The sequence below is a fragment of the Tyto alba genome, unplaced genomic scaffold, assembly GCF_018691265.1.
Source record: "Tyto alba isolate M040663 unplaced genomic scaffold, T.alba_DEE_v4.0 Super-Scaffold_2, whole genome shotgun sequence".
NCBI lineage: Eukaryota > Metazoa > Chordata > Aves > Strigiformes > Tytonidae > Tyto > Tyto alba.
Genome location: NW_024881282.1, coordinates 87,646,405 through 87,674,343, shown reverse-complemented (window position 1 = coordinate 87,674,343; position 27,939 = coordinate 87,646,405). Strand labels below are relative to the sequence as shown.

Sequence of the window (27,939 nt, the reverse complement as noted above, 5' to 3'; positions counted from 1 at the left end):
AGAAATCCTGCAAGGAGCTGAACTTGATGATTATAGGCTCCCAGACAGTACAGGATATAAAATATGATGATAATACTTTCTTCTCACCAGTGGCTAAGTTTTGAGTGTGTTTAATTAAAGCAGAAGGAGCCTTAGCAGACATGGCAAGGTGCAAACACACATGTAGTTCCTTGTTTAACCCAATGAACATATCCTAATCACTCTGTGCCTTCATTTGGCTGTTAGAAAAGTGGTGGCACCAGAAGGGTTAAGGCAGGCAGGATAGTGAGGAAAGAAGCAAACACCCCACTGTCTTGTTTCTCCCTCCCATTATCTCATTCCCAATGCCTCCTGCCCCTCTGGCCCCAGGCAGTAAAGGAGATCTACATTTTAATTGAGACATGTTAAGAAAATAATCTCAATCTAGCTCACCCATGCCTGGAAGGCTTCTTCCTTGCTATCTTGGTGCAGATGCTAAATGTACCTTTTGGGGGTGGGGGTGTTTGTTATATGTCTGTTTCTCTTCTTTTTCCATCCCTGTTCGATTTCTAGGTCTGGGGAGGAGGGCAGAAGGCTGGAGCTATCAGGAAAAATATAGAGCAGAAAATGGCAGGACCTCATTTAGATCTTCTCCCTCTTGCAAATAGGCATGGCATGCAAAACCCAACCACTATATGTATCAAGGCATGCAGAGGTATTGCAGTACCAACAGTGCTGGGCACTCACCCTTGAGGGCCTTGGGAAGTCAATCTTTGCAAGAGGCTGTCCTCTGGTTGGAGTTGCATCCTTTCTCCCCCCGCCTCTGACCCTGGGTAGCAGGAGTAGAAAGGAGGCCAAGATTCTTCAGATGTTTGAAACACAGCCTTACCTGCAGTTGGATAGTGAAAGAAAGGGGGTGAATCGAGGCCTCTTTAGTCTCTCAACTGTATTAATGGGGCACCACTCTCATGGCTCAGGGCTGAGGTGGAGAGATCATTACAAGAAAACTGGACTCCTTTGTTTTGTTGCAGACCCAGACCTTCACCACAAAGAGGTGCAAGTTTTGTCTGCAGACTTTCTCAGCTGCACAGAGGGACAGGATCCCCCATGAGCTGTCCTTTCCCTTGGCACCCCAGGAACTGGGAACAGGCAGCCAGACTCGTTTGGAAGGGACACGTTTACCAGCCAGCCCTGCCAAATGAGCACTGGATTATTTTGTGCAGAGCAAGGGGACAGGATTTCAATTCAGATAAAACTTTCCTATTTTGTCTGTTCCTTGTCTCTCAGAGCTTGCCTGGCCTGATAAGGTGTTATCAGAGTAAGGCATCTCTATTGGAGCCACCACTGAGATGTGGCTGGGCTAGAGGTGTCTTTTTAACTCCTTGCAGGCTTTCCTGGTCCTCTTCCATGCAGAGCCTCTAAAGAGCCAGCAGGTTATAATGGTAGGAGGATGACGTTGGGATGCTTTCCAAGAGCTTTAGCTGTGTGCTTTTCTCAGGGAGAAGAGAAACTGCAAACATGGATGAGAGAAAATCAATCTGATCCCTTCCTCATTTTCACCCAGTCCCAATCCAGCAAACAAGTTTGCAAGTAACTTTGAGTGTATGAGTAACCCAGAAAGTAGAATGATTTTTCCATCTGGAGCCTATTGTCTCATAAAATTTATTTTCAGGTATGAAACTGAATTCTAGTCTATCTGGGTAGGGTCTCTGTATACCTAGGTATGAACATGATTTTCTGCTTGGTAGGGACTTAATTCTTACTAGTACTGTCAGGGCAACTGTGGGTCTCTGGTCTCTGTTCCCCTCTCTGCTCTCAAGGACTGAAAGCAAAATCTGACTTTGAGGATTCCCTCCAAGCTTTAATTGATGGAGGATCTGGAGGGGTTGGCGAGAAGGGAAGGAGAGCAGACCCATAGCATAAACTCATCTGGCCAATTGACAAAATATCATTCGGCTGCCTCTTGAGCTGTTCAGGAACACATCAGGCCAGTTATTGAGTGTTATACTTAATCTCCTATCGATTGGGGTGAGTTGAAGAAGACAGCCTTCTCCACTATCCCCTTTCTCAAATTAAAAACTAAGAGGCGAAGTAAATGCTTTGATTTTTCACTCTGGTTGGATGTTTAGGGAATTTGCCATTAATAAAAAAAAAAAAACCCACACCACCCTTAAGAGTGAAAACATGCATAGAATGAGTTATAGCAAAATCAATTAATACTAACAGTATCTATTAAACATTGTACTCTGGAGCTTTACGGGAGTACACTGCCACTCTGATATGATCATGACATCATTAACATAATATAAAGAATCAAAAAATCAATAGCTTGCTGAAGCCCAAAATTAAGGCCAAGCAGTGTTATAACATATCTTTAAATATCTGAAATAGCAACTTGTCTCTGTCATGTCAGAGCTATTTGAAGATGAAACATCTCTCAAAAAGTAGATGGGAATTTGCTGGCCTGCCTGTCACTCTTGCAGCTATCCCCTTGGGATACTTGGCATGCAGGGTAGATCACATTTTCCAACAGTGTGGACACAAACAGAGCAGAAAAAGTGATCAGGTTTATAATGGCATAACCCTGGAGGGACTCCAGAACAGGCACAGGGTCACCACATTGGTAGGCAGACAGACGTATCTCTGTGGGACAGAAATGTGGATGAGGTGTCTTCCCCCGTTGACTTGATTTACATTTTACGGTGTTAATGTTATGAAGTTTCTTTCGCCTAAGGTAGCAGGCTAGGACACTGTGACTCTTCTGCCTGTACTAGAAATAACAGAAATGGGGCTAGGAAACGCTTTCAGAAGGTCTAGAAGAGCTGTTTTGTCAAGAAGAGACTGGCATGTGTCTCAGTGAGTGTAGAAAACAAAAGTGGCCAGCAGTAGGACCACTGTTTCTGTGGATTTAGGGATTAAATGTCTATGAAAGAGAAAGGGTGTTTAAGAAGTGAATAGTGTTGGCCCAGGATGGAATGAATATAAACTAGGCATTTAATGTGTAAGGTAGAAGAAGGTTCCTGTCTAGGAGGAGAATGAGTACCTGAAGTAACCTTCCACCGGAATTAGTGGGTGATAAAAATATAGCTGGTTTTGTGATAAAGCTTGATAACAATTCTGTATAAGCTGCTATGCTGGAGTTGCCTAGAGAAGCACTGAGTGAATCAGGCAGTCCTTTACACCTCTGTGCTTTGTGTGTGGGAAAGTGAGTCCCTTTTCAGCTCTGCTTAGGACTCTTGACTGTGACCTCCCAAGCCTGTGTATGCACGTCTCCATATGAGCTGGGTGCTGAGACCCCATTGCAGCCCAAGGAGATGCTGTATGCCATCAGTACAGTCCATAGTGTCTAAAGAAAGACACAGCTCACCCTGAAATAGATACAAAGCTCCATTCCGTTACCAAAACATTGGCATTTAGTGGCTTTTTTTGCTCTGCCCAAGTCCTCCATAGGTCCTGTGCACAGTTCTAACACAGGTGGATGTCTTGGATACCCTATGTGTGGTCAACAGAACAGAGCCCTTGTGTTAGAGTAGGTGAATCTGTTCTCTGGGCTCTGATGACTGTATTGAATAAACCCCTTCTCTAGGGAGCTCAGATATCAGCTCATACACCTAAAGATTGACACATACATTTAAGAGACTTAATCTACCATCTTAATCCCATCCCTCCTACCTCTGGACCTCATATTTTCCAGCTGATATCACAACCTTAATGCTCCTTTGGCTTGCCAAGTCTCCAGGAAGAGAGAGGCTTTGGGTCATGACACAGAACATCAGCTTTTGTCCCATGGGCAGATGTTATGTAGGTGCAAATTGTATTGGCAGCTCATGGTCTTTAGGGAGAAATGTTGGGTTTGAGGATCAAGATGGTCAGATTAGAAGGACTTGAGGTGACCGGGAAATTCGCTGATGAAACTTAGAGCAACATGATAGAGCAAACCCTCACTCAGGTTAGAGGGAGGGGTGCTCCCTTATGGCAAATTTAAGAGGAAGGAATGCCTTGTAATGTGGTTAACAGTTGGAGAAAGGAAGAGGAACCACATAAATAAGATCTCCCACGAGATGATATCCATGTGGCCGCTCACACCAAGGACGTCTTCAGGGGCAGAGATCACAGGTGACAGAGAGAAACAAGCTGAATAGTAGGAGTTTTGATCAGCAGGTAAACATGCATCTGTGTTTCTGAGAATGATGAGGAATGATCAGAGATTTGCCTGCAAGGTAGATATAACAGATCTCACGGGGCATCCAGGCAGACTCCAACAGGAGGAGTCAGGATTCTGGTCCATATAATGTATACTTGCTGTAGTGATTAACTAAAACAACTCCAGGGGTTGTTATTAGGCACTGGAAGACAACTACTTATGATGTAAAGTTATTAGAATATAGTTTGGCTTGGGTCATCTGTGGCTTCTTCAGACAATTCCTGGATATGATTGGGAATTAAATCTGTCAGGGAGGATTTTCACTAGGTGTTTTGGAAGTTAATAGTTTCACATCATGAGTGTGATCAGACCATGTGATTTTGTCCCAGGATCAAAGAAAGTTTCCTAGTATTGTTTAATATCCTAATAGGATGTTGCCACAGCTCCCAATTGCAAGGAGACAGTTAGGAGGAAAATCCGGGAGGAAAGACACGAGCTGTTATGATAACAGTCTAAAAATCAAGCCTTTATAAAAATATTTTCTCAAATGCAAAACCAGGCACAGAGACAGTGTTTGAATGATAGTTAAAAAAAAAAAAAAAAAAAAAAAAAAAAAAAGAGGAAAAATTTATAAGGAATTATGAAACCTTTTCAAAGAACAGGAGCCAACACAGGAAGGAAGCTGGCTGTTGCCAGTTAAATCAAAATTACGTGAGAAAGAGGTTTTGAAGGTTGAAACTCATTGTCTAGAGGTGAAGTCATAATATGCCTTTATCCTTCAAAAGTGGTTGGATTAGGACTTGATAAAATGCAGGTAAGAAACAGCAAAAATCAGTCCCAACAAATCCGCCTTTTAATCAGGGCACATGAAAATAGGCAATCAGACAAAATTAAATGTATACTTGCTCTTGTGCACATGCTAGTAGTCTGCTCTACATGCAGCTGCTAAAAGGATACACAGCCCAAAACCTTGATAGAAGAAAGATCATCTGTAGCATAAATCACACAGGAACAGTAGAGGAGGCCAAAACGGTAAAGAAAGAGCTTTTATGTTAAAGAAAATATAAAATCAAAGAAAGAAAAGAGGGTCAATCTGTGCACAAGTGACAAGGTATCCCTGGGGAAGGGAACGGTGTTAAGGCTGGTTTATTGACCACTTGAAGATGGTGAAAGTGACTGTGGCATGCTGAGAGAAATCCAAAGGGTTGGGAGGGCAGAAAATGTGATGCTGAGAGACTTCAAGTGGCCTCGTATGTCACAACACTTGGAGCTCATACACGTAAACCCACTAAAAGAGAAACAAGTCTGGTTTTACTTTCAGAATTTACTTGCAGAACATGTTGCAGGGCACAGATATCAGTGCATTGCTCTGTAAGAGTGATCGCATGGTACTCAAATTCAGTGTCCCATAGAAGCAAAATAAAATAAATAAATAAAAATTACAGTGAAGTTCAACTTCAAAGTGGAAATAACATAAAAATGAGGAAACTTGTTAAAAGGAGCATCCACGAGGGTAAAGGGCTTCATGGTATTGTGGAGAATGCATAAAGACATCATATAAGAGGCTTATTGTGGTGTTATATGACCTACAAAAAAAGATCTGAAAGACAGTAAAAGTGAGTGAAAAAATAATATTAAAATGATAGTTTAGACATCAAGGTAAAGAGACTCTGTTCAAAACTGGAAGTTGTACTTAAAGGAAAAAATAATAAAAAGATCACTATTGTGTGGATTACAAAACAGTCATGAGGCAGCCCACACAGGAAACATTGCCAACCTCATAAAAATTAATGATTAAAATTTAACAAGGTTCCCCCAGAAGTTTACTTTCTAAAGGGCACAAGGTGTCTGTAGTATCAGATACTAAAGTTTTAGTAAAAAGTGCTTTCAGAGCATACAAGTGATACTGAAATATCTTAAGAAACTCTGATTTCCACGCTATTAAATCTGTTGTACATCTCATTACTTATACTAGCCTTGATACTGGAGGAATTAAAGGTGTAAAGCGTATCTAGTTTGTGTTTTGTTTTTTTTTTTGTGTTTTTTTTTTTTTGTTTTGTTTTGTTTTGGTTTGGTTTTTTGTTGTTGTTTTTTTTTTTTTTTGTTTGTTTGTTTGTTTTGTTTTGTTTTGTTTTTAAGTTGAACTTATGAAGGGTCCAAGAACTAGCATCCAGAAACCTGACTTTTTTTAGCTGTTAATTTGGTTGAACCATGATAAAGAATAGACTGAAAAAAAAAGCATATGACATGATGGGGGAGGGGGGTGGGTGTCACAAGTCTATTATTGTTCTTTAAATAAATTCCATGTGATATGGATGATGTGGTTAATACAGAGGAATTAACACTTTTCCCATAGCAAAGAATTTGAACTATGCTGTCATGCAACAGAAAGAAGAGTCTTCTGATAGATTAGTAACCAAGTTCAAAGATGAGAAATAAAGATCAGAAATAAATGGTTATGATGGAGGGAGGGAATACCCAGGGTGGTCCCATGGGAATCTCTGCTGAGGGTTTTTGGTGTGTTTATAAATGAGCTAAAAATAAGTGAAGAGTGAAACAGAAAAAGTAACTGGTAATAGAGAGATTTTAAGGGTTCTCAAAAAATAAAAAAGTCTGCAAGGAGCTGCAGAAGGAAAATACAAAACTCAGTGTCAGGGCAAGTGTAGTTTAGGGCTGATGCCTGCAAGGTTAACCAACAGAGGTAGCAGATGGCTGTACCTTGAGGTGTTCAGTGGCCAGCTGTAGCAAAAGAGGTGGTTAAGTCAGCCTGGGTAATTCTCTGCAAACCTCGAACAATACCTACAATGCGAGGCGAGTTTTGGAAGTGAATGGAGAGCACAACAGAGAGTATCATTACGTGGTGATCAGTGGTGCTCTCCCATGCTGCGCACACTGAGCACTTTTGATCACAGAGAGTTAAAATGAATATAGTCTACCCAGGAAAGTGGTGGGAAGTGTGGGAAGCAGGAACACGGGTTTCTAATGATCTTTATACAAGGAGAGATTGTATGACTTGGCAATTTTCATCTTAAAAGAGAGATGACTGAGAGGGCTATAATACATCCAGACAATCATGAGTGTAATGAAGAAGTGAATAGGGGATGATTACTCACCATTTCTCATAACACAAGATCTAGGGAACTTTATATGAGATTATCAAGTGGAATATTAAAACAAACAGAAGAAAGGATATTTTCATATAATGTATCATTCATCTGTGCAACATTGTGAAGCACATTATGAAGGCCAGAAATACAACTGTCTGGAAAGCAATTAGACAAATTAATGAAAGAAAGATCTGTTGAGAGCTGTTCAGTACAATGACATCACTACAGGCTCCAGGTCAGGCCCATGTCATTGTTTACTGAAAACTGGGAGTTTAAACTAGGAGAAATTTCACTCTATAACCTCTGTTCTATTATTTTTTTCAACCCAAGTATCTGCTACTGGAGTCAGAGACAGGATGAATGGCTACACGGATATCTTGGCTGAGTTGTTGCAGCCATTTCTGTTTCTGCCTTTTCAAGGGCCTCTCAAGCATCAGTTTGCACATCTCTTCCCTGATCTGTGGCCTTACTAACACGGCCTTACTAGCATGACACAGTGCATCTGATGAAGAGTATCTTAGTATCTTTGCCATGCCCATCCAGCCAGGATTTCTGAAAGCCCTTTGCAGCCATCTAGTTGCTGAACTGCTCTTCACCCTGCCCAGTGTGACTTGCAGTTGGCTCTGGCTCTGATGTTGGCATGGTTGGCTGATTTGGCTCTTTGGCATGGTGTTGAGCAAGACAATGTTTGGCAATTGCCCCATGCCGCTTGGAGCGGGGTCTTCTCTTCCGTTCAGCCACCCCGTGGTCCTGCTCAGAAATTCCATCTCCCTCTCACCAGATGTGGCTTTTGTTGGACAGCAGTCCAGTGCCAGGCTGAATTGTGTTTGATTAGCTCAGTAACTGCATGAAGGGGAAGCCAAGATCATTGCAGAAGCCTTTCAGCAGCATCAGCGGGGAGTCCAAATATCCATTAAAATGTGTGCTCAGCTCATCTCGAATCAGTCATTTTTGCTGTCTCCCTTTGTCTCGTCCTTTGTTTTCTTGCCTTTGATTGCAGTTGATGAAGTTTGTATCAGTGTTGTCATGGTAAGCCTATTATGAAGTGATCTTTTCCCTGGGGACCAGGCATCAGGATTCCTGTTTTCCATTTAAAACTCTGCCACAGGCGCATGATGGGCAAGTGATGTTTCTCCTGTAGATCTCAGGTTCTACATTCTGAAAAATAGTGACTCAAAAGTTTTACTTCCTCCAGGCATACAGGGAGGACATATGCTAGATTTATGGATTTTCTCTGGATGTCTAATGGATGATGCTTTACAGATGGATTTTGAATGACAACTTTATCCGCTCACCTAAATGATTCTAGCGTGAGGTGTGTCAATGTCACAGTCACAAGCTGGTCAAAAATCCCACCTGCCAGTCATTGTGACAAGGTTGTGAGAGATAGGAGGGTGGAGAAATCCCTGAGCTACACACAGTCTTCAGGGAACTATCCTTCTGGAAATATACAGGGAATGGATCCTTCTGGATCTGAGACTTATTTCCTCCTAGATTTGAGAAATACCTGAACAGGGATGTTTGATAGTGCATTTCACTTTGTCACTTGAGATCTGGGCCCATTGTGAGCTCTGGGATGGATAGACTAGTTGAGTTGGTGGATATCCATTCTGGTCAGATTGAGAATAGAGAAAGAGTTATTTTAACAAGATGTTTCCTTTGCCACAGAGGGATCTGACTTGCTGCTTCTGTTGCTGCTGGCTCCTCTTTCACAGCTACCTCCAGACATCGACTTCATGGTACTGAGGATCCCCTTTCTTTGCATGTGATAATTGCTAATGATTTGAGTGTGAAAGTAAGGAAAGAAATCTATAAAGTAAACACAAACTGAGATTGAGCTGTGTCTGAAGGGATGAAGGCAGAAAAAAAAAAAAAAAAGCTGGCAGAAAAAAACGCCAACAACCTCATAGCAGGATGGAAATAAGCACTGTCTGCATCACCCAGCACCCTACAGTCCCTGTAACTGGTAGCACAGACTTTCATCCCATGTTACAAGAAACACTCCCTACCTGGAGTGTGTTTCTCAAGATGCACCACAATTATTGCTCCAAAGAAGTGAGGTTTTTAAATATTTTTGAAGCTCTCTGACTTTCTCTCCCCTGCCTCCAACCAGGTCCATATATGTGTCGTTGCAAACTGGCACTATCACTCATATAATGTACTAATTTCTACTCTGAATTTGCAGCATATGCATCTGTGCCTAGGGAAGGAATTAGGGCTCCCTGTGTCTGGCTGATCTTCCAAATTCATCCACTTCCTCCTTTGCAAGGCCATGGGCAGAAATCCCTAATTCTTTCCTTTGAACAGCAGTGCACCTGTGAAATTGGAAGGAAGAGTTCAAGGTTACTACAGAACACAAAAAGTAAAATTTGTATTTCAGGGGCTGTTTGTAGACCAGGGAGTAGGAATAGAGATTTGCTTTCTCACAAAGTGCTGGTCCAACCGATGCTTCTTTAGAGTTACAACAACAAATCACTACATGGGTGCTGCACAAACTTTAATTAGATATTGAATCATTGACAAGAAATGAGGCCTCCACATATATCTGAGGTCAGCATCCCCCACCCGGTGTGCCTGAGCTGGCTCCTTCAGTGAAGGCAGAAGGTCTGTACCTGCCCATGACCTTCCTCTAATTATTTGGAATCCATATTATGGAACTTGCTGCACAAGACAGCCAATGCCAGGTGTTCAAGTTAATAAGCTGAACCAGGTTTTCTGATCAGTGCTCTGGGCTGTTTGCCATTCCTTTTTCTTCTCGACATCTGATACAATAACCCAGGACTTTGGTCAAAAGTATTTCTCATGCATGCTATTGATAGCACTTATAGAAGTGTGGGGTTTTTTCCTACTGGGAAAGAAAGAAAAATACGGGGAAAACTGATCAAGTTGGGGAATAAAGTAATCAGAAAGTTGATGTTGGGGGAAGACAGTGTCTAAATGTGATCACAAGCATCCACTAGCAATCGAGGTCTAGTTTACAGTAGTGCTGGTAATTTGTAGTTCTGGTGAATTGAAAATACAAGAAGATATAGAGCTAGCAAGATTTTGATCCATACTGACATCCATTCATACATGTGATGATCAAGAACAACTCCCCAGCTTCTAGACATTTGCCCATGAATCTGAATAAAGTTCTATTTAATAGCAGTCTGTATATGCAGGACCATGTCATCATTATGGCCAAACTAGCTAAATCCACCTACTGCAGGTAAAGCAATTAACAGTCTTTTGGAGGGAGGATCAGTGTGAGACGGGGATTCTGCAGTGTGGCTCATTGGAAGTGAACTGGCAATAACCTGTCACCTGAAACTGCTATCAGGGAAATCCCTGACCTGGAGATTAATTTGTTTGTGGAGTACTCTTCCTAATAGAAGAGGCAGAAACACATCAATAAGGCATGTAAGAGAGGACTGGAAAACAGCCTTTAGAAGATGCTTGAAAAACATACACAGAACAGAGAAAGTGATTTGGGTCATATTTTGCAATTTCAGATTTTCTGGTTGAATAAGTAAGAGGTGCTCATGTTGGAGCTGCCATTTTACAGCCAAAACTTTTGGGCTGGACGTATTGTGTCACTAATTTGCTGGTTTCACAGGGAGAGCTAGTGACTGTGTCTGCTGGGGTTGGAAGGACTCTAGTGTCTTCAGCAGTGGTGGTTGGAACATCTCGGCCATCTCCTCCCTCTGGAGGAAGGTCCCAGTTGCTCCCACCCTGAAGAGTCCCCCATGGGGACTTTTCCTTTCTCACCTTCTTCTCTGGAGGCTTGTTTCAGTTCTGGGGGTTCAGGGTTTATTCTCTTCTCTCTAGATAGCTAGTTACCTTTGTATACATTATGTGTGCGTATATACACATACCTCACACATTAACTATATCCAAGTGCCTTGTAAACCCATATCCACACGCTTTGACACAAACAGGAGCTATGTGGATGATTTCTTCTCCATCCTGATCTCCTTTTCCTTCACGCACCCATGATGTATCTGGGGCCGCAGCCACTTTATGACTGTTCCTAGTTCAGTTGTTCTTGCTGCTTCTGCCTCACAGCATCCTCCTAATGCACCCTTATTCTCTGCTGCACAGTGACATTTTTCCATCAGAGCAGGGGACAGAGGCAAAAATAAATTTCATCCCCATCTTCAGAAAGTAATATTTGTTTAATGACTCTAAATTTCATGTAGACATCTGCTTCTTACAGTCAACATACTCCTTTTTTGATCACTGTGCCTACTGCAAACATGTTGAAAAGAACAACCACAAAGATGACAGCCTTTCTGCTCGAGTTGAGAGGCAGGGAAAGTTCCCAGACCCAGCTAAAAGACAGGCAGAGAATGAACCAGAACTTCTGTCTGTCTGTCCATCTGTCCATCCATCCATCCATCCATCCATCCATCCATCCATCCATCCATCCATCCATCCATCCATCCATCCATCCATCCATCCATCCATCCATCCATCCATCCATCCATCCATCCATCCATCCATCCATCCATCCATCCATCCATCCATCCATCCCATTAGTATCATGCACACGTAATAATCCTGGTTGTAGAAGACATATATCTCAAGGTATCTCTTCAGTCTTTTCCATCAGATTAGAAATTTATTCAGAGCACAGGGAGAGTTATTGGTGAGCTTGCTGTTGTGTGGATGCTCTAATAGATTTTTTATTGCGCTTTCCATACAGAGATTGCAAAACCCGAGCCATCCTAATGCTGCATTTACTTCATCAATTCTTGTGACTGCTAATGCTGACGCTATACTGTTTGGCAGCCTCCATTAAGAATGGTTTGCCCCATGATATTAACAGGCAGTGAAGCTTTGTGCTGATGGATAAAGCGCGGTGTAAAACCTGATTGGAATCAATCAGAGTAATTGTCTGGATGTGTGGTGGTTAATAGGAAATGTCCTGCATATTATTGGCTGTTTTATATAGCAAACAGATTAGCTTTCTGCTGCCTTTTGTGGCTCACATCCTCTCCTGAGCTGCTGGGGGAGGTGATGGATCGGCTGGGAGGCTCAGGAGACTCCATGCTGGCACTGAATCCTGCATCAGTCTATAAGACACGGAGCTTAGAGAAGAGCCCTGTATTTTATATTTGTCTCAGTGACTATTCTGTATTTATGTACATCGCTGACAACTGGGCAAAAGGCAACCATCAGCCTCGTTCATGACTGATGCTAAGCCCAGGCCAGGTCTTTGGGAGGCAGAGTGCAGCAGAGACCAGGAACAAGACTGAAGCAGAAGGCCTCTGAGCCTTATGTCTGCTGCAGACTCACAAATTGACAATTAAACACAATCTCAAATCCGTTCAGGTTAGTCTGATGTCCCCACAGCTGACCTGCCAGTCTGTGTTTGGAAGAAAATTTGAAGAGAGACCCACCAAGAGCCTATCATTCCTCACCATCCGAGTGTTGGCCCCAGTTCCCATGCAGAGGCAGCCTGGGAGCACTGAATGTGAGCAAACACCATCTGATTCAGCCAGGGACCAGAACAACCCATCCTGAAATAGGCTTCACAGACAACAGCAAGGCACTGTGAGATGCCCCTCACATCCCAGAAGGACCTAGACAGTGTCTGTTTGATCAGAAACTCCCTGGTCAGGCAGCCTACAGCCTAGCTAAAACCACTGTGGTTGCAGAAAACAAGTGGATTATGGCACCTGGCAAATTTACACATAAACTAGGGAGCAGCCTTGTTTTCCAGCATCCTCTCTTTCTGGGAGAGGCTTAAAGCACGTAAAGGCCACAGCTTCCTCATCAGAACATCTCCCCAGTCATCAGCTGCCTGGCAGCTGTGGGTGCATCCTCTGCTCTGCAAGAGGAGGGCACTGTACCCCCAGATGTTACTGAGGGTGTGCCTGGGGAAGGTCAAGGACTCTGCGAGGAGTGGGCTGGATCATGGCAGCTCCTCCTGGGCAGCCACTAGTTGCTGAGGTCTCTCAGCTTTCTTCCTGCCACAAGGATTGGGCATTTTCTCCTCTGTTTTGGTGCATTTATTGTTACTGAGGATTATAAATCCCCCGCAAAGCACAGGGAAATATCACTGGCATTTCATGAGTAAGGCACTCAGTCTTGCCCAAGGTCATGGGTATTGCCTTTAATTTAAATTCAGTGCTAGGAACTTCTGAATCCCTGGAAAGAGATCCTTCTTGCAAACAGAGCTGCTGATTCTGGCTGTGCAGGCGGGAGGAGAGGGCGAGCAGGTTTTGGCTGGGAGAGGCCAGCTCCCCTTGGTGGTCAGAGCCCTGTGTACCATCTGAAGTGCAGCAGGCTGGGTTCCTAATGAAAGAGCTTTTCAAGCATTCGTTTCTTTCCTCAGTGAGTAGAATACTATTAACCTTTAAGGCAAAATTATATTTTGTGCCTCTGGGAAGCGGTAACATTTTACCCAGCTGCACTGAGGAATCGGGTAAACAATTGTTAACTCTCTCCACCCCCATTTCAAGGCCATTTTGGGGCAGCTGTGTGTGCAAACCCTGCCAAGCAGCTGAGCAGAGCTCTGTGCTCAGGAACCCCTCACTGCTGGTGACCCACTGTGCCCCTGCTGCCAATCAGCCTGCATGTCCCAAACTCTTTGTTCATTAACTGGTATTCAGTTGAACCCATGGTCCTGGCGTCTTGGGGCCAAAAGCTCTGCATTGTTATTTTGCCATTTCCCAGGTCCACACAGTTTTTGGGCAACAGGTTTGTCTTCTGATGATTGAGGAAATGGCTTGTTGAAATTCAAGCCATGAGACACCATTTATGAGCCTGTACTGTGATATCTCTCACAAGTGGGGAAAAAGCTGCTATATGTAGCACTGCTATTAAATAATGCCATGGAGGTGAGCCCTGCTGCTTCTGAACTGAATATCCAACTGTGTTTGGAAGACGCTTCACTTAACAAACTGCTTGTTGCAGCTTTGACAGTCTACGGGCTTTCACCAACTCCTGTCTTACCCTTGGACAATGTGTTGGATCACAATATACTGAAGACACAAGCATGTTTTGCTGTCAGGGTGAAATAGGCTGGTGTTGGCTGTGAACTCCAGCAAGCATGAATGTGTGCTTTTCACAAGAGCTTCTAAACTTGTTGAGAACTAAGATCCATTTCTGTGAAAAAAAAAAAAAAAAAAAAAAAAAAAAAAAAAAGAGATAAAGAGGACTAAAAAGTGAAGTCGGTCCTTCTCTTTCCTTCCTTTCCTTCCTTTTTTCCTTTTCATTCTGTCTCTTCTTCAGTGCATTACTCCAGCTCTACCCTCACTTCCAAGTCTCCACTGGACCTGCCCAACACTGGGCGCTGCAGGTTGGGTGGCCAGGGGTAGCGAGAGGGCTCTGAACTGCTCGAGTCTTGTCAGGGAGAAAGCAGGAGCCACAATCCAAGGACAAAGTCAACACCTTGGGTGGAAAATTAAATCAATGAAGCAGCATAAGCCAGAAAGCAAATGATGCAATGGCAGTAAAGCTGGCTTCCAAATTGAAATGTGTTTGCTGGGGATTGTCCATCGGCTTGGGGAGTTATTATTTCCATTTCTCTAGTTATGAATTAATTTCTAGAGAACTTAATCATCCCCTCCCTTTTCCCCTCCACAACCCCCTCTTCCCTGCTCCTTCTAATTTTCCACTTGACTGGGGATTCTCTGACAGTAAAAATTCAGGCTTAGAGGAGGTCCATGCAAGCTGCTCCATTAGACTGGATAATCTCATTGGAACCAGTGGCTTGAATAATAACACCTTCACCTCATGCGCTGCACTGGATTCAAATGACTCTTAACACCCGGGGCTGCAGAAACAGTTGCGGCAGGGGAAGGGGTGGGTTAGAGCCTGCACCAAGCACCCTTTGTCTCCTGGCTCTGCCAATCTACCCACAGTCCCGAGGATGCATCAGCAATATGAGATAAATGCTGGTCCAAACCTCCTCTGATGCTGAGACATTCGCACCATCAGAGGCATCCTGAGCTTGTCAGCTCTCTGCACCAGGAGATCCCGGATCTACCCTGTGTCTGAGTGCTGAAGGTTTTTGCTGTCTCAGAGGGTCAGGGATGAGTGAGGATGAGCATGTTACAGCCTGTCCCACCAGCTGATGTCCCGACTTCTGCTTTCCCTCAGCAAGTTGTGCAGGTTGGAGCAGAATCGTTTAAGTGGGGCTTAATGCACTTCAGCTTATTGCCGAATCTGCCCTTTACCTTCACAACATAAGCACATAACCTAGACCTTTCTATGCCACCATCTCCCTACATGCAGAGCATCAATCTCACTCTAGCTCCAACCAGGCTGACTGAAAGAATTCTCCCCCTATTTTATAACCCACCTGAGAGCACAAATGCACCATGGGCTCTATTTCTGCAGCCTGGTCTTTCCCTCAGTGTGCAGTGCCAGACTATTGTCTCCCTTCCAGGAGTAAATTAAAACCTGAGTTCTGTCACCAAGCAGATGGATGGTTTGAATCCAGAAGTCTGGATTGGACATTATAGGATTGATCCTGAAGGACTTCAAGCCTAGCAGAGTTCTCTTGCTCTTTGAGGACATAGTTGGACTCTTGTCTATCACAGATTATCATGCTGGGAGATGTCTCATATGGGTGGATTGTATGTGAGAGACAACATAACAAAACTGCACTTGAATTCCCACTTACTTCAGGATCCCCAACCCTTTCCCACCACCTACTCACACTGGATCCACACTGTCATGTCATAGTGTTGTAGCATTACTGTGTACTGTCACAGCCAGAAGAAATAACATCTTCCCATAGTGACTCCCATCACATCCACCAGTTCAACCCGGCTATCCTGCTCACTCAGTAGTCTGAGAATTGCCCAGAGAGGAGCACCATGCAAGTTTTCTCCAGAAACTATGCGCTTTTAAAGGGAACTAGGAAAATATGTGTAGGAGATGGACACCTGGAATGTATAATAAATGGCTCTATTGCAGTGCATCTGACAACCCATCCTGCCGGAGGTCATTCACAGCACCAGAGGAATTTTTCAGTGTTTAACCCACTCCTTCCAGCCATGCATGGGTGAGGGGAAATTCATACATCATATGCCGACAGCCCTTTCCTTGCAGCTGGAATATTAGTTGAGATCCCTAGCAAAGTCTTGGGTCAGGGAGTGTTTTCCTGTGCCTCACGGTGAGAGGGGCAGGATCAGTGGGGTATGCCAGACCCAATTAGGAGCTCCTTGTGTTTTAGGAGAATAATACCTGAGGAACTCCTTTTGGCAGCAGAGGGATGAAGCAGGGATCATTTCTAGGGTGGTTTGACGTCCTGGTCTTTTTGTTTCTTGTGGGTTGCTTCTGGGTGGACCCTTGCTCAACTTCAAATCTCGCTGAAGAGCCAGCTTGTTCTTTTTGATATGTAGACAACCACTGTAGAGGAAGCTGAGGCTGCCTCGTTTATCCTTCAGTGTTTAACAGAAAGAAGGGGCTTAGGAAGGGGGGAACTGAGCTTGTTCTCTGACTTTTTGGTTGGAGCAGGCTTGTTCAAAGAAGGGCAATGAACTAACATTAAAATGTTTCCTGCTCTATTTTTCCTCTTGTTCCTCTGACTCCCAAATTCCCTTTCTTAGTTCACAGAGTGAAGGAGCTGAGCTGTGAAAGTCAGGATGAAGCATACTTTGAGTAGAGGTTTGATTGTTATTTGTGTCAGAGTTAGGGTGAAATCCTGACTTAGGTAGCTGGATCTGACCAAAAGCCTGAAAGTCATGTGAGAGCTGAAAACTACCACGTAAGCACATTTTATCCTTTACTTACAACCTGTGAGACAGTTCACCTGTTGCAGGCTGTGCATCCAGCCTAGTCCATGCTTTTTCCTACCTCCAAAGTGACAAATGCCTTAGAGATGGATGATTTGGAGCTTCAGACACAGTCTGGGCAGTGTTGGTGAAACTGCATGGGTACCTGTCTTATTCAGGCAGCAAATCCCATCACAGTGATATCACATCCCATAGAGAAAACCAAGTCTGGGCTAAGAGGTTCCTTGGCTTATTTTTCCCCAGTGAGGCTTAACTCTCTGCACAGAGTGCCTCTCCTCTTCAACTGGAACCATGGGGCAGGAAGAGACCTCCCTTTCCAGTTCTGCATGGTAATGTGGACTTGATGTATTTGTCTTTGTGCTGTCCCATGGTTTTCCAGTTTTGTAATTTTACTGCTGCAGAACATGGGGAAAGTAGGGACCCAGAGGAAAGAATTGTCTCTGCCAGCAGCAAATATTGGAGCTACAGCACACGTCACTGTCTGTTGGCTCTGCTGCCGGGGGACATGGGCAGATGGATGGATGCATGAGGACAGGAGGAGGAGGAAAGGGAAGGAGCTGAAGAGTGGTGTGAAAAGGAGATATTGATGAAGGTCAAAAGCAGCAGTGGGGAGGGAAAGACTGGTTTGAGAAACTCTGTGGGTTCCCTCTGCCCTGTACATTTCTCCGTAAAACTGCTTGGGACAAGAGATTTCTAGAGGTGGGTGATTTTGATAAATGGTGTTCAAGCCCAATCAGTCTATTCCATGGAAATATTTTCTCTTCTTACCATGCTTCCCCAAGTCAGGACAGCAGATGCAAACAGCAAAATAGCAATTAAATTACATGCTGGATGAGTCTGGCAGAGATTCAGTAACTGTCTAAGTGGGGAACCCCTTACATCGTACTTCCTATGGCTCTCCAACCCTCCCTGCAAACCTCCTTGAACACAGATTCTGTGCTCCTTGTTTGCAGTTTTCCTGTCCTGCTTGTCCTTTAAGGGGTGAGACTAAAGTGGCACCAAACCCTCCCACCTGTTTCGTAGGACTTCGTAGGTCTCACTGCAGTCTTGGTAGTGATTCATGAGGAAGCCTCAGGACCACTGATTTGGATTAGCCCCCATTTCTGAGCAGCACATTCCAAATTCTACTTTCTGAAGGTCTAGGCACCTCCCATCATCTTCACCAACAGATATTTGGCATTTGGGCCACTATGATAGAGAAAAGATCAAATACATTTCTCTGGAGTTACTCGAGAGAAGCTCCCACAGAGAATTAAAGGATGATGTTCTGCGGCATCCAAATCAGGCCATGAACAAAGAACTTCAGCCTCTTTGAACAAATTATACACATCAGCCCTTGCAGAGGAGAACATGTAGGAGCATGGGAGAGCGTAGGTGTTATCTACCCAGGTTCTGGGGAAGACACTCACAAATATTATTAGCATGAATAGGAAGCGCCATGATAGGATGCTCTCTGGGAAAAGTAATTTTGTTCATTAATTACTTGCCTTATCTAGCAACCTTGTTCCCTTTCTCTCGCTTTCTTCTTTTTTAATTTTCTTTAAAATGACTGTAAGTGAATTCAGTGCTAGGAAAGTTATTTTACTGCCTCCTCAGAGACAGAAGCTTGTATTACTCAGGTAGCCTTCAGCTGAATCTTCAGGGGTTTTTCCATCTTCATTTGAAGCCCAGTCTTTTATGGGCAGATGGCAAAACATGGTTCCAGGCAACCTCCTGTGATTCCTTTCTTGTGGACCACCTCAGTGCCCTGGACTGTCTGCAGTTCACATGCGTGCCTTTGGCTTGAGTTCTGCCTGCTGCTTGTGATTTTGTGCTCTGAGATTCTCTTCCTGCCTTTAGCTTCCAGGCTTGTGTTGTGCCCGGTTAGTTCAGCAACAAAAGGAGTCAGAGGGATGTGATTTAAGGGACATTTATGCTACTTCAGAGATGTTATTTCCTTATGTCTTTGACCCTTGCAAGAGGTTGTAAAGGGTCAGTGGATGAAGGCAGGTGATACTCATCCTCCCAGATGTCAAACACGCCTCTTGGCTTTTTTCAGACTGCTTCTACAGCAGGGAATAGGTTTCTTCCAGAGACCTGAGCATTTCCAGCATGGTTATTGCTAGTCACTGCTTTGAGTGAGTTTGCAGTGTTAGGTGGGAATCAACAAATGCCAGGGTTCATCAGGGCAGCCTGGCGTCATGGCATGGGTCTTACTGGAAACTGAAGACAGTGAAAGTAAAGTTGTCCAGGCTGAAAGGCCACCATCACCTGCAGCCTGAGGCTGGTGCCCACCTGAAGCCAAGTCCCCACCACAAAGTTGTTCAATCCCTGCTGGTGACTGATGCTGCAGAGCTCACAGGGTCTTTTGGAGGTCTCTCTGAGCACTGTGGCTGCCATGGAGGACTTTCTGTAAAGCTGAGCAATACCAGCTGAGCAGTGCATTTCAACATCACCTTCTGCAGACCCCCTCCCTCATTTCCACATTTGTCTCCCCCTGTACCAGCAAACAATTTCCAATTCTTCATTGGACAAAGGCTCCAAGTTTCCAGGGATTTGCATGTGAAATGCTCCTGTTCATCTCAGGCTTGAATGAGCCATCAAAATGCTCATCAGGGATCTACCTACAAAGGCACATGCATGTGTACACACAAATCATGTGTACACACAAATCGCTTGTCCGTGGCTGCACCCCAGGGGTGCATGAGCTGGTGTGGTCCTTGGGCCACCACTGAACCTTTGTTCACAGGCTGGGGCTGAGGAGCAGGTTGTCTTTGATGGACCAACCCAGGCCCTCCCCCCCCCGGCAAGATTAGCAGGACAAGACAATATGCAACTCTGGAAACTTGTGGAGGGGGTTTGAGGCGAAGGAGAAGGGGCATGAAAATCCCTCAAAGCAGGGGGGAGGGATGCTGTTGATGGAGTGCCTGGCTTTGCAGGGCAGGAGATTGAGGAGTAAATCCCTTGCACCCACACCCCGCGGGCCTCCGGGGGTGGGCTTATTCAATTGCTGTGATAGAGGGAGGAGCCCACCTGGGGACAGAGATAACGGGCGGGCGGTGGGATTGCCGTTCTGCAGCATAAACCGGGAGAGTTATCAGGGCAGAAACTCGGCTTCTATTACCATGCATTAGAATAGATTAGCAGGCAGAGCAATTAGCATCCTCACTCTGTTTGGCGAAATGACAGGGACGGTGGCGGCGGGCAGGAGGCATGAGGGGAAAAGGTAGCTTTGGCAGGGTGGCGTTTCCCTCCCTGTATTTAAACCCAAGGACAGAGGGGACTTTGGGTCTTTCACCCCAAGGCTGTCCCCACTAGGACATTGAAAAGAGCAGGGGTGGGAGCGACCTTTGGTCTGAAACTTTTTGTGCTTCATGGTCACTGAAAAATTGTCCTGGGGAGATTCAAAGCTCCAAAGTATGAATTTCAGCTTTCTTGAGTTACCTTTTCCACATGTCTTTGAAAGAATTCACAGACCTATGGGTCCCCAAATACCACCAGTTAAAAAAAAAAAAAAACCACTGCTTTGACTTCCCCAGGCCAACCCAATGGCCTTTTCCCCCTTTTTGTCCAAGCTCATCTTTGATGATCAAAGAGCAGGTTTTTCGGGGAGGCAAGCCAGATCATGTTTAGAGCCAAAGATGAAAACAAGGGTCCGACTCCTTCTACAAATGCATATGAATTTTCTGGGAAAGCTTCTCCTCCTCTCACTGCCTTGACAGGTTTCCCATGAATGATCCTGTGCATGATCTTAACTCAGGTTTGTCCTTCTGTCTCTGTAGCATATCCTGCCTTTCTGTCTTGAATGGTGTATCCCAGGCAGTGGATAAAATTTAACTTCTGGATGCCAGGGAGAGCTAAATTTCAGCTATTCTCTGGCAGGGATGGAGGGCAACCTGAAGGCCAGAAAGAGTAGTCAGGGAGGGATGGCTATTTGCCACTTCACCACATAAAGTTTAAGGTCAATTATGTCTACATCTCAACATTTATGGCATTGCTATTCTTAGGACCCCAGGGGAACCTGGAAATGTCAAAACACTGCTAAAACTGACCTTAAACTTTACATGCGAGTGGGACTGAATCTCCTTCCTTTTCCTGACTCCAGTCAGAAAATAGCTTTGGCTCCAGGAGAGGGAAAGGCAAATTTCAGCTGCTCCCTCCTTCCCCAGCCTTGCTCTCCCCTTGTGATAAAGCCATCTCAGGAGACACGTTGGTCAGACTCTGCCTGAAACAAACCTCTTCTTACATCCCCAGATTCCTTTAATTGCTCTGTTCCTGTCTCATCCTTCTTTTCAACTGGGAAGTCAAAAATTTTTCCCCAATAGAAAATGAAGCTCTCATATTGCATCTCATCCTGAAAGAGGGAACAGACTAATGAGCCTGATTCAGACCGTCACAGACACATAGCTTGAATCTCCAGATCCTCTCAGATCCAGGCATCCCTGTGTCCTGCAGTCCCTTTCCCCTACTCCTGTCCCCAGCCCTCGCTGAAAATACCATTAGGAGGGTTTGCACTTGGCTACCACTGAGCTCCCTCTGCTGACAACCTTGTAAAAGGCATCGCCCACCTACTTGGCTGGTCTTGGAGTAGATGTTCCCTCCAGTCTCTGAGCAAGGACTTAGGGCAAATCAGGGACTGGGGCTCTTGGGTGATGCTGGGAAGGTGATCTGGGGACACTGGTAGGACATCAGCCCGTGCTCATTTGGGGAATATGACCCCCTCTGCCAGAAGCTGCCTGGCTTTGCATAGACAGAGGAAAACCCAAGTGATGTGATGATACCAGAAGTCTCCCTGACACCTCTCAGGTTCTGTAGCTTGCTCCAGCTTTATCTGGGACATAAATGATGGTACGGTACAAGACCAAAGGTGTAAGGAAAGGGTGGTTGTGATTATTCTTTCAAAGGGTGAGTGAATTTGTCCCCTGTGGGAAATGTCACCGTTTGGAATCAGAAAGGAAAGCTGAAATGTCAAAACCTTTTACAAAACAGCAATGTCCACAAATCACCTGTTTGGAGGTGGTGGAAGGGCATAATTCCGGTTTGCTGAGTTGACCCAAACCATTGAGATGTCTCTCACACTGCTCCCCCCCCTCCTTTGGCATCAAATGCAGATGCTTCATGTCCCTTTTCTTCCCTACAAGCCCACCTCACTGGCCAGATTGAGTCTTGCTATGCAAAAGCAGTCAAATGAAAACTGCTCTGTATCAAATGGTGAGGCTTCTCCAAAAAGGATTAGTTTGTTTGGCTTTTATTTCTGGGAATTAATGTTTTTTAATGGTAAGATTTTTTTTTTTTTTTTCCTGAATAAAAGAATTGTATAATGTGCTAATTGCCATTTGTAAAAAACACACCCCTCTGTTCTGAGTAACAATTTCTGATCAGATCCAATCACCACTCTTTTGTCTTGAAAATTGTTTTTAATTGACAAAATTGCAGATAAGACCTTTTCCATTGCCAGAAAACTGACATTTTTTTTTTGTTTGTCTTGTATTAGAAAAGTTGGATATTTCAGTCTGCTTGTGGGAAAATGAAGGAAAAAAAAACCTACCCAGAGAATCAAAATTTTTTTTTTTTCTTTTCAACAGCTATGGATATAAACAAGAAAGACTCGGTCAGGTCTAGAAAACATGCTGTTTTTCTGACTGCATCATTTCCACCTCCCCATAAAAAAAAAAAAAAAAAAAAAAAAAATATTTACAGAAACTTTCTCCTCCCACAACTAATTGTCTCTGTCTATTTGGTCCACTCAGGCTATCAGTTAGTTTGGTCTCCATCAGAGGCCACCGAATCTGGCTAATGGTGTGAATTAGCAGAACAACTTCCCACAGCTCTTGGAAGCCGTGTGGTCCCAAGCCACCGAAATGGGTCTGTGGAACAGCTGAGCACCTAGGTCCCTGCAAGCCCAAATGATAAAAACAATTCACTTCATGATCTTCTCAGGGTTTTGCATGTCTTAGGAAATAATTACCAGTAGAAAGGCCAGGAACAAGGGCCACCTTGTCTTTTAAATACATTTATTTTGGTACAGCTCAGGAGAGTGTGGAGTAGTTTATCCCTAATGAAAGGCTAGAGAAAAAGCTAGAGATCTTGGTCTGTAGAGCTCTCTATGCAACATGTGTCTCCATCCTAGTGCAAGAAAAAGGAACTACGGAGCTGTAGGGATGCTCTGGCTCAGGTCCTAAGAGCATCTGCAGCTCTGCCAACATCTGAGCACCCTGCTCGGGAGGGCGGAGCACACCAGCACCTTCCTCTCATTTCCCTCTGCTAAGAAATCAAGAGTTGCCCAAAGCAAACTCAGGGCAGTGATGGGATGGAGAGGTGGACAAGAAGTGGGAGGGACAGATAAATATCCCCCTTGGAGGCACTTGCCCCATCCCACTGCTCTCGTGAGGGATGGCCTCATTTATCACTTTCTTCTTGGCATCACAGCTCCTCTCCTCCCTTCCTTCTGCAAACAACATCTTTCCCCTCATTTTCTCCCCATCCCTAGCCTCTACATGGTCAGAAAAAAATAGTCCTTCTACCTTCAGCCTCCCGAACTAAGCTCCATCCCCTGCAAATGCTGTGATCACAGCTACTTTATCACCACTACTCTAGATCCCATGAGGTCTGGATGGCAAATACAAAACCCCAAGGTGGGAAGAAGGGGAGTTGCAATGCTCCAGAGAATTATGACAGTCACTTTTCAGGGCAAACTGATAGGATGGGGATGGGGATCTGCAGGACTGTATGGTGAGGGTGCAGCAAGGGTCAGGACCTCACTATGTTGGGCATGGAGAAAACAAAGATACATCGAAAAAGAGTCCAGGATGAAAAATAAAGGTAATGTTTCTTGGTTTGGGGGTTTTGTGTGCATGTAGGGAGTTGTTTTTGTGCTTTTTTTCCTACATCAGGATAGTGGAGATGTGCTTTCACTAAGAGGAAAAGGCAGGTGAAACCATGCACATGGTACAGATGTCTTCTGCCAGGCTGACAACGCTGCAGTAACATGATCTATTTTCCATACTGTGCATAAGGAAAACAAAGAACTTGCAGGTGGAGGGGTACCCCCCATTGACCCTTCTTGTACCTGGTCTATCCAGGTGCATGGAGCTCTTGGGTCTGTTCTCAGCCTCTCCAAAGATTTCTGGGCTTCAGATTAACACTCCTAACCTTGGACATTTAAGGAAAAACTCTAAAGGTGGTGGAGTGAGTCTGGGCTTGGTTTGATCAAGCCCTAGCAAGGCACAAGAGCCCTTAGCATCTCATTGCAGAAGTGGAATAGCATCTTACCCCCTCTGCAGCTGGTGTTTGCAGAATGTGGCCCCAGCAGGTTGCTTTAGGTCCCAGATGGTAGACTTGGGATTTAATCATGATCTCTTGGCTCCCAAACTAGGGCCTTCACCTCATGCTCAGGAGACCTGGGCTTTGCTCTGCTCTCTGATATGGATGCGTCTATGCCTCACTTTCCTGTCTCTGAGTGATAATGTTTCAACCTTACAGAGATATCGTGAAGTTTAATTAGCTCCAGGCAAAGCCCTTTGAGATCCTCAGATGAGAGATGCTATAGAAGCACAAAGTATTAATTTAACATTATGAAAATAATTGGTTAGTGGATGGTGAACAGAGGGTTAGCGTTAACGGTACTTATTCTTAATGGGAGATGAGGAGGAAATAACATTCCTCATGGTTCAGCGGTAGGACCAGTTTCTTAGTGTTTGTACTAATGCTTTGGACAGAAGCAGGACACTTGCAGTTGTTAAAGATGCAGCTGAAAATGAAATAGCAGGTGTTATTAAGACGTACAGAGAAGTGCCATGTCTACACCATAATCTTATGCAAATAAATTCAGGAGTGGAATATGCTCTTTTAGGTGTCTTAAGTGTAATGTGATGCCACTGGGTGGGAGTTACACACCAGCTAATTATAGCGTGAATAGCACTGAATTAGGTTATATGGCAGTGGAAAGTGATCTCAGCATATTGACAGACCCAGCATGTTAGAGTTACTGATATTTTACTAAAGCAAAACAGTTATTGGCAGTACAAGGTATTTTTTCTACATAAGCCATAATAGACACACCAGATGAAAGCGCAGCAGAGTCACAGCAATCTTCCAGGGCCCAAAGTACATGCTGACTCTCAACAGAGACAACAGAAATTATTAGTTGGGATTGGGATATTTCATTATCCCTTTCACAGTCCTGCTGCCTTGTGCAGGCAGCTGCCTTCCAGGTGACCACTATTCTAAGGCAGGCAGTTGTGTCTGGAAGTGCTTATTTATTAACAGTTCCATTTGCCTTTATTTACAATTCACTGAACTTACTTTTTGGGCTTCAATGTCCCCTCTGGGCAGCTGCCTTCAGTGGCTGGGTGCTTTGCCACATTTGTTTCTGCATTTCAGCCAATATCGTTCAGGGATTGCAGAGACTGATGCTGGAGGGCAACACTTTGCTCTGCACATACTGAAACAATTTTCTCTGTTGTTTCCCCCTGCTCTTGGGGGAGGGCAGAACATTTTTGGCAGGGAGGAGGTTTCTTTATGACAGGTATGTACCTTTTTTTGCTCCCCTGAAAATGCACCACATTTTGCCTCTGAAGAACCCCAGCTGCAGGTGCTGGGTAGACACTTGGGAGAGCGTGGTGTGTAAACCCACAGGATGCTCCACATGCTCCAGCTTGGAATAGATAAGGTGGTCAAAGAAGAAGAGATGGGGGAAATCATGGGCAAAAGGCTCTGGAGAAGAGCCCACATCACTCCTTTCTGTATGGACAAACCTGCAAAACCTACTGGCAGGCAGCTCCGTGCCTTTAGTCTTGATTTATGCAGCAGCTGGGATGACCTACCTGGGATGAATTATGCTGCTAGCTCAAGGAAGGGGTCTGTGATGTTGACTCAAGAGACAGAACCCTGCCAGTGACCCAGAGCACAGCTCAGTTTGGTTCAGCTTGGCAGAGCTCCCCTCCATCATCATACTCAAACACCAGGCACATTTGGGTGCTTTGGGTTTTTTTCCCTCCTTTGTGTTGAGAAACTGCATTGAAAAAGTCAGACAGTCAAAGTCAAAAGTTAGGAAGTGGCAGAATCGAGGTCACCCATGAAAAAAGGCATAATAACGTGTGATCCTGTAATTAAAGTCTGGTTTGCAGTGTGTGAGTGCAGGGAGCAGATTTAAGTGTGCAGAAGGTACTTGCAATCTGGCAGTACCTAATTCCTGACAGCCTGACACTGTAACCTTAACATTATATTAAAACCAGGCTTAGTTTGGTATTTAATCATTTCATTATTGGATGGCAACACACTTTACAACAGAAATCAAGGCTGCGAGGCATATTGGTCTAATATAGAGTGAGTTTTCGGTCTGAAGAGTTACATGTCTTAAATGTGTATGAATAATAAACAGCAAGATAAGATGCTGATTTTTATATTCCTGCTCAGTAGTGGGACTGGGAACACAAACCACATTCCCAGAGGCTTAACCTATACCCATGTGTTGTCCTGTGCAAATGTGCTGCATGAGTTTGCAACCCACTGTGCTATTGCACTTAAACTGAGCCTGGGCATATGCCTGTTTAATTTTAGAAAATCCAGACATTTCTGTTGTGCTGCAGCTGGAGGAAATAAATGGGAGGTAGCAGGAGATCTTGAAGAATTTGGGCACTTGTGTTTTGACACAGAGCCCAAAAGGGTTTCCTTCCAAACTATTCTCAGGAGAGGAGTTCCCATGCCCTGCAGAGCCTTGATGGGATTGCTGCGTCTATTTGTTTTATAAAAGTGCTTACAGAAATCTCAGGTCAGCATTTTGCCATGGCTTTCATTCCACGATAGGGGACTTACAGTTTTGGGAGTAGTTAATCGGCTATCCGTCCAACCGTCTAGAGACTTCACGTTTAAAATTCCTGATCCAGCATTGGGCAGCGCTAAAGGAGACTTAAGGGGATGAAGGCTCCTAGGGAACAGAGAGTGGGAGCTGCAATGCTGCTCTTGCTCTCTTGAATCTGCAAAGCAAACTGAGAGTGTGCTGAGAATGGCAGAGATCTGCCTTTATGATTCCTGCCACTGGAAATACAAAACTTTCCTCTGCCAGAAAAATGAAGCAATTTGAGTTTGAAATTGGGGTGTTCATTTTATCTAGCATCATCCACTAGACACAAACCAAGCCCGAATGTTTTCAGCCAGCCTCCAAGCTTTGTAACATTCAGGCTCAGCCATATATTGGGTTGCTTTTGCATGTGTTGCCATCGATCCCCATCTGCAAGTCCTCATGCATATAGGGGCGATCTCTGCTCCAGGGAGCAAGGACATTGAGGGGTGATCTTGGAGCTGACCCTCCAGCAGCCCCCATGTGCTCTCACAACTATGACTCTGAAGTCTGGGAGTGGGTGAATAATTTAACATCTGCACTTAGTCTTTATAGCTGATTTTAATGGGGGGTAATAGCACTGCTAATAACAAAATCCATTGAAGACACCCTGTGCAAGTCCATAACATTAGCTTAATGGCAAAAGGTAATTGGCATGCAGTTGAAGATGTCCTTTGTATTAACTCTGTGGATTTCTAGGCAGACATCTTCCTTGAAGCAATAGCCTTGGCAGCACATGTGGGGTAAAATACAGATGTGTTTTATGCTAAGCAAATGCAAAACTGGATTGAAACAGGACGCACTGCTACCAATTCAAATTACTGGCTTGTGTTTACACCGGACAGATAAGACGACAGACAGTGACAGTGCTGAAAGCACAGACAACAATTAGTGTGTGGTGTAAGCTTTGTGGGCTTGTGCAGCCCAGGTGCCATGCACCCACCACTTTCACTGAACTGTCACTAATTGGGAACACTGGAATTTTTAAGATTCAACCCTGGGCACCGCTAGTAAGGTACTTTCAAGCCAGATGCCAAAATCCCCTTAATCTGTGAGAGACTACTTAGAAGCTGCTGAACAATGGATTGGAGAGCTGCCCTTTCCCCCTTCCCAGCAGACACATACCAGCAGCCCAGAAATATCGCAGATTTGCAGTCTTCTCTTCAAGGCCAAAGAACG

At 44.5% G+C, this 27,939-nt stretch overlaps 1 protein-coding gene across 1 annotated transcript in view; it reads left to right on the top strand.

Moving 5' to 3' along the window:
• PLXNA4 (plexin A4) overlaps window positions 1–27,939 on the top strand; it is a 458,133-nt gene that overhangs the window by 312,079 nt on the left and 118,115 nt on the right. The window lies entirely within an intron of this gene.